An 8,208-nucleotide genomic window follows, 5' to 3' on the forward strand; every position below is an offset into this window, starting at 1 on the left:
TTCCTAACCTACATCGAGAGAAACTAGTCTGGAATCCGCCAGCTCAAGTTTTCATGGTCCTTCGAGCTCAAGTTTTCATTGTCCTTCCAACGGCTCTCTGTCGTGGACAGAGTGGCGTTTATAAAAGACAGTAGGGGGTGTCTGAATTGCCTCTCAGCGAAACACACAGTATCCAAATGTACGTGCTCCTTTAATTGTAGCATTTGCCATCTAAGGCATCATACACTCCTGCATATTCAACAAAATGCGGGCACGGGTGCAAGACCAACCACAACCCAACAAACACAATTAGATCAAAGACCATCTACCTCGGCACAGGCTCAGGCCCAACGTCAGTTTGCCACGGCAAATAATCAACCAACCAACTACAATTCCTGTTTCGCGAATACAAGCAAAGGGGTTCTATTAGGTAATGCGCAAGTCAGTATTTTTTATAACAATGAACACTTTTCGGCCCGTGCCCTAATAGACTCCGGATCAGAGTGCTCGTTCATTTCGGAGCGACTTAAGAGAAGGATAAATTTGCCCAGTCGAAAGCTAAATGCACAAGTGTCAGGGATAAATAACACGGTGTCAGCCCAAGTGAAAGAGGCATGCTTCATTCAGTTGCGGTCATCAATAAACTCGAATGTACGCATACACACTACGGCATTGGTTTTAGCCCAGCTCACTGGCAATCTCCCAACCTGTCAAATTGACCCCATGACACACCAAGTTTTCCCGGACTTGGTGCTAGCAGATCGGAGGTTCTTTGTAAATGAACAAGTAGATCTTATTTTGGTGGGGATATTTACGCACAGATAATGCTAGGCGGTATACGAAAAAATGTTTCAGGCACCCTCCTTGCGCAGGAAACAGTATTTGGCTGGATATTAACTGGCCAAACGGAAACGGCCAGCCCAGCCGGCAGGTGTGTGTCGTTTTTTAATGAGGTATCGCTGGACAAACAAATAGCGTCATTTTGGGAGCTGGAAGACATTCCCAGAAACCATATTTATACCAAAGACGAAAATTACTGCGAGGAGTTGTAGCAGGATTTTAAAAAGGGTATCTCATTAGGACCGTCGTTAAAGAGCGCGTGCTCACAATTTTTCAGAAATGAAACCCGGTTAGCGAAAAATCCCGAATTGCAGACGGAATATAACCGAGTCGTATCAGAATATGAAACATTAGCTCATATGGCACGAGTAGAAGAGCATGTTCCGACAGATACATGCGCCACCTATTTTTTACCCCATCACGCAGTAATTAAGGAAGAAAGCACCACCACTAAAGTGAGAGTTGTTTTTAACGCCTCCTGTCCCACTGCTAATGGAATCAGTTTAAATGATGTCCTTCATTCAGGCCTAGTCCTTCAGAGTGATCTAACAATTCTCATACTCCGTTGGAGATTGTTCCGATACGTATTCAACAGTGACATCGAAAAGATGTACCGGCAGATATTGCTAGAGCCCAGGGACACCAGGTATCAACGCATCGTCTTCAGGTCATCCACCAGCGAACCCATCAGCATATACGAATTGAAGACGGTGACCTTCGGAGTAAACTGCGCGCCCTACCTGGCCATAAGGACCCTTCTTCAACTAGCAGAGGACATAGAGGAAACCTATCCCATCGCATCGGACATCCTACGACAGTTTATGTATGTCGACGTCGTTTTAGCGGGCGGACACACCATTGCCACCGCCACCAAGGCACGGGACGAAATCCAAGCGGCATTACAATCAGCCGGCTTTTCCCTCAGGAAGTGGACTTCAAATTGCGATCAACTACTGGAAGGTATTCCAAGATCGCACTTATTAAATGAAAACTTTTTAAACTTTGAGGATGCTAGCATGGTTAAAGCCTTAGGGATCAGGTGGAATGCCTACTCTGACTATTTCTATTTTTCTACGAAACCCATAGACAACCAAGTCGTGTTCACAAAGAGAACAATATTGTCTGCTATAGCAAAATTATTTGATCCACTAGGTTGGCTAGGGCCATTTATTATTACCTCGAAAATCATTATGCAAGGTATTTGGCTGGAAGGCACGGGCTGGGACGAAGCCGTATCTCCCGCGATATTAGATAGATGGCATAATTTTTTAGAAAGCTAAAGACATATTGAAAGCATTCGTATACCACGTTGGGAAAAGCTTTCCCCGGTAGCGAGCAGCGAACTACATGGCTTTTGCGATGCTTCCGAGAAAGCATACGCAGCTGCAATATACCTGAGGGTACAAGTTGATAATCATGTGTTCGTAAATCTGCTCTACACAAAAACCCGTGTAGCCCCGGTGAAGACTATATCTCTGCCCCGCCTTGAACTCTGTGGTGCGGTCCTGCTAGCAGAAATAGTACAGTCAGTCGCGAAAAATCTTAATTTTAACAACCCTACAACCTATCTATGGACGGATTCGACAATCGTCCTTGCATGGATTCGCAAGCCCCCATGTTCGTGGTCCACTTTCGTTGCCCATAGGGTGACAAAAATAATCGACAAAGTAGGGAAAGAAAACTGGCTTCATGTCGACTCGGCATCAAACCCGGCAGATCTCGCAAGTAGATGTATACCCGCTGAAGATCTTATCAACAAAGCCCTGTGGTGGGAGGGCCCTTCTTGGCTCCATGAAGATAGTTCAAATTGGCCTACCCAAGAAACAGAATATACCACCACGTCAGAAGAAAAGCGGGTCCAGGTACACTCATCAATAGTAGATACAGACTCTGATATCCTCACAAGATTTTCTGACCTCTCGAGAGCTTTGAAAGTACTATCCTACGTCTGGAGATTCTTTCAAAGAACTAACCCAAAAAACAAGAGCCTCATTTCAATCGAAGTCTTGCTCAATTTCGTCGAGCGAAATAAAAGCAACGACCCAACGTCTGACTATTATCTATCAAAAGAGGCATTATGGGGAGGAGTATTCAGCATTGAAATCTAAAGAACTTATAGGAGCAAAGAGCGAGGTACTACCACTGAACCCATTCTTAGATGAAAAGGGGGTTATGAGGGCAGGCGGCCGCCTCGAAGCTTCCGAAGATATCCCGTACAACGAGCGACATCCAGTCATTTTGCCGTATAATTGCCAGTTGTCACGTCTTATTGTAAAGTTTACACATAGGATCTCACTCCATGGGGAAAACCAACTTATGCTACGCCTCATCCGTACGCAGTATTGGATACCACGGGTCAAGAACATGATAAAATCGACAATCCACAATTGCAAGGAATGGACGATTTACCGAAAACGTGTCCAAACCCAGCTAATGGGAATTTTACCTAAGGAAAGAACTACGTACTCACGGGCATTCACAAATACAGGAGTCGATTTTGCGGGACCTTTTGATATAAAGAACTTTCGAGGGCGAGGTTGTAGAGTGTCGAAGGGGTATGTGTGCTTGTTCGTTTGCTTTGCAACGAAAGCGATTCACCTGGAATCCACCTCCGACCTCAGCACCCAATCATTTTTAGCAGCATTTCCGAGGTTCGTATCGCGAAAAGGCTGCCCTAGTAAGATGTTTTCCGACAATGGCACGAATTTTGTCGGGGCTTCTAGAGCACTGAAAGCGGAAATGAGGGAATTCCTACAAAATGCCCGCGATAGCACCCTATCCAGGTATTCCCATCAATCCTTAACGTGGCACTTCATTCCCGCATCAGCTCCTCACATGGGGGGACTGTGGGAGGCGGGAGTGAAAAGTTTTAAAAGCCACTTCTCAAAAATTGCTTAGAGTTGCAAATTCACCTTTGAGGAGTTTGCGACTTTGCTATGCAGGATCGAAGCCTGCCTCAACTCCCGACCATTGAGCCCTGCGTCAAACAATGCATCAGACCTGGAGCCACTAACTCCAGGTCACTTTCTGGTAGGAGGGCATCTCTTATCTCCACCAGAACCTGATGCCAGCGAAAACTCTGCCTCAATCATAAATCAATGGCAAAAGTTAAAATCCCTACATCACTCCTTCTGCAAGAGGTGGAAATCGGAATACCTCTCTGAACTGCAGAAAAGAAACAAATGGAGATTTCCCAAAACAAACCTAAAAATCGGGGACTTGGTCGTAATAAAGGAAGATAATTTGTCTCCAAATGAATGGAGACTCGGATGGGTGGTCAAATTACACCCAGGACCTGACGATCGCGTCAGAGTGGTCGATATCATGACGATGAAAGGCCAGATAACCCGACCCTTGGTAAAACTCATCATCTTGCCCTACAATCGCGATGAGGCAGAAGAATCTGCGGCATCCAATTAAAAATCCTTTATATTGTCTTCCACTTCACGAAATACCAAACTAATGAGTCTACGTCGTGAGCCGCCCAACTTATAAATCTAGTGGAATTTCATCCAGTGAACTGACAACCTCATCGAAAACAGATGGAGAAAAAGCACTTTGCGATAGCATCAAGTTTGCCTTGAATGCATGTTCAAATATTAAAAAAAAGAGAAAAACAACTGTCGGCTTTTACGCGCCCCTTCACCTTTCAATGGTGATTTAATACCTGTATTTGAAAAACTATCCAAACCATCGAAATTCTCATACTCATTAAAGACGAAAGGGACATTCAATAAGACACTTTTGAAAAAGCGTCGATTCAGAAAAAACTCCTTTAAAAATCACAGGCACGTCTAGCCAGCCCGGTACTTTCATCCATAATAGCGAACCATGCAGCTTTAATTGATTCTGCAACACTAACCTTTCAAGGCATGTGAAAGTCTCAATACGGTTCACTACATATGGCGATGCAAGTTTGGCCAACACTTTGTCAATAATACGTTCAACAATGTGCGTATGCTTCTTACACAGATCAGCAAGGTGATTACAAGACACCCAAAAAGACATCCATGTTAATTGATAGAGGACGTTTAATAGATAAAATTAATATGTTAACAACTCGACCAGATAATCAAACGTGCACAAAGCTACCTACAATCAAACACTTCGGTATAATTAAACCAATAAGCCGCGGCGTATTTGGTAGAGTTTCTGGGCTATAAAAACGATGGTCCTAATAAATTATACGCAATCAAAGTAATGCGTAAATCCGATAAGATAAATAAGAATATGGTATCACAAGTTATTTCAGAGCGTAATGCTTTAGCATTGTCACGTAGCCCATTTTGTGTCGGCCTATTTTACTCGCTGCAATCAATCTCCTATATCTATTTAGTAATGGATTATATGGTGGGCGGTGGTCTCAAATCATTACTTACCATGAATGGCTACTTTGACGAATCAGTTGCGCGTTTCTATGTGGCAGAAGTTGCATTAGCATTGCAATATGTTTACATGAGCATGGAATTGTGCATCGTGATATAAAGCCAGATAATATGCTGTTATCGGAGACTGGTCATGTAAAGTTGACTGATTTTGGTTTGAGCAAAATTGAGAATAGGAAAGATTTGGAAATTTCCGATCTGATAAACACTTCGCCTACACCAATACACGTACACCTGGTCAGTTGCTTTAATTAACGTCGCACTCGTCTTTTGGCTCGGAGAAGAAAATAGAATGTGGCACAGGCACTCCTAATTTGATGAATGAACGGAATGTAAGAACTGAATCATCAGATAGTGAAGCAGATACATCATTGACTTAACTCACCCTACAGTCCAGGTTGAGCAACAATTGAAGTATTTTTCAAAATGTAGTTCTTTCAATCGCACGCTGTTGTTGGTTTGCGGGTGACGATAACGTGACGGGAGACGTTGACGATTGCTTTACAACAATATGTTGGCCATGTTTTTGTTGCAATGTTGCGAATGTGTGAGGTGACATTTTTATAAGCGACGATCCACTAGCAGCAGTTATTATTGACGAAACAGCGCCAACAGATGTTTTCGCATTGCTTGCATTTATTATTGATATGTTTTCTGCGTATTGTTTTGTTGTGTTGGTGAGCGCACTGCTGTCACCACCCCGCTATCCATTACCGCTACCACTACTTGCCACGACACGATGCCCAATTACGTGAACGGGCTGCTTATTAGAGCTAGCAATGCCACCACCACTTGTTGATGTAGATGGTAAAATTGACCTTACACTGCCGCTCCCAATGCTTGGTACAAGTCGTATTATATTGTCAGCAAGTGTTTGTTTTGGTTGTTGTTGTGGAGATTGTTCTTGCTGTGTTCCATTATCTACATTCGTAATAAATTGTGTGCTATCCATATAAATAGCTGTTGTGGCATCAACATTGTTGTTGGAGACGAAGCAGGCACTGAACGCAAATTCGTGTCTCTGACTAAAACATCTTGACACTCAATACCAGTTCCTGATTTTGTTAAAGAGTTTGCCATACTTATTGGTATCAAAAACTATGCGATTGCTGTTGCTTATGCGTTTGTTGCATATTTCATGCGGCGTTAGATTGTTTGAGAAGTTGTGGGGAGGACGGTGCTTTATTTTTAGTAGCTGCAGTTATGTTAGACTGTCCTCTTATTTGACTGACTACAATTGGTTTATTAATAGATACTTTTTTGCCACCAAGTGCAGCGCTCAATCGAGAAGGAGAAGATTGTTGTGATGCAGCAATCGTACCTGTTCCTGGCGATGAAGATTTTGATGATGTTATAACTGTTGCATTTGATACATGTACGGTTTGCAGACACCTTGTCGTGGCTATAATAATAGGTGTAGAGCTACTACCGACTCCTGTGTTTAATGTTTTACTTGGATACACGATTAAATTTATTTGTTTGCTTTATTCTCTTCAACAACCAATTCATTTGCTGTAGCTACATCCCTCGTGAGGGTGAATGAAGCTGAACGCCCAAGTGACAGCAAAATTTCTGGTGTCTCACCATTCCTTTCAGCTGACGAAATTAATATATCTACAGCGCAACCAATACACAACTCACCGATAGCACTTCCTCCTATCATAAATGTACATCAACAGAATTAAGTAAAAATGATGGAAGTGCGAATACAATTGCAGCTAATAACACGCGTCACGATGGCTTTGCAGATATAAGTATTGGTATGAAAGTTGCAGATGACTATGCTGCTGTTTCTAAAGCGAACTGTAATGGCTGCAAGCTTGATTATAAAAAGCAAAATAAGTTTTTCGCTAAAGGCGAACCATATGAGCAGGAAAAAACTTCATTTGAGTTTAACATGGTTCGGAAACGTACCATTGACGAGATACAGCGTTTACGCACTTCAAATGTCTAGAAGACTCTGGTGTATCGAGTAGGAAAAGTGACTGTTCTAGCTAGCAGATTAATACAACTAGAAGTTTTATGAATAAGGCTGAAAATATGTGTGTTTCTAAAACTGATACATGCTGTTCAGATTAGGCACGCAGTTACAACGCCAATATGAGCAATGAAACCAATAGCATGCGCATTTCGCGACTTATCGAACAATTTTAAACGACCATTTGATTGTATTTGACCTGAAAATATAAGAAAGAAATCATAGTAAAAGGAAACCACAACTAAATTTACAATACTTACCGCTCTGCTACCGACAACCTCGTGGATTTTTTCATAATGACATTTCTCATTCAGGAAATGCCTTTAATAACTAATCAACAGTGATGCCAACACCCATGGCCGCAATTAATTGGCACTTGACTCACCCTGCACCATTTTAGGCCAAAAAGCCAAATGTACCAAATATTCTGATAGATCGTTAATAGCAAATAAGACGTTGCTATTCAATGAAATACCAATTCGGAACTTAGACCAACTCGTTTACGAATGAATGTATGAGGTGAAAAATTAGTACAAGGGAAGGGGTAATAACCGATCTAACCACCAGTGTAATAATGTCCACACATTAATCCAGCAAAGTTTTGCACCTTGTTGGTGCCCGGCAAAAACGCTGTCGTCATTCCACGTCATCTGACTAGTCATTTTACGGTCATGGGTTGTATCCATAGTCACATTTGCATGGGCGTGGTAAAGTTTCATGAACAAATTTTTTTGTTGGTGGGAGCCCAGGATGGTTTATAGTAAACATCACCACCATTTATAGCAAGGTTCTGCACTTTAAAATACACTAGAGGACACAAATATAACCCCAAATCTTGAGCTTTGTTTCTAAGTTTTCTATACCTAATTTTGTATACCTAAATTTGTATACCTAATTTTGTATACCTAATTTTGTATACCTAAATTTGTATACCTAATTTTGTATACCTAAATTTGTATACCTAAATTCTAAATTTGTATACCTGGTTCCGAAAAATTTTATAAGTCAAAGTTTTGAGGTAATCTC

At 41.9% G+C, this 8,208-nt stretch overlaps 1 pseudogene; it reads left to right on the forward strand.

Annotated features, from left to right (window-relative positions):
• The first annotated feature begins 3,577 nt into the window (after positions 1-3,577).
• Positions 3,578-7,380, forward strand: LOC137238115 (serine/threonine-protein kinase greatwall-like; annotated as a pseudogene).
• Positions 7,381-8,208: the final 828 nt, after the last annotated feature.

This window comes from Eurosta solidaginis, chromosome 1 (assembly GCF_040869045.1).
Source record: "Eurosta solidaginis isolate ZX-2024a chromosome 1, ASM4086904v1, whole genome shotgun sequence".
Taxonomy (NCBI): Eukaryota; Metazoa; Arthropoda; class Insecta; order Diptera; family Tephritidae; genus Eurosta; species Eurosta solidaginis.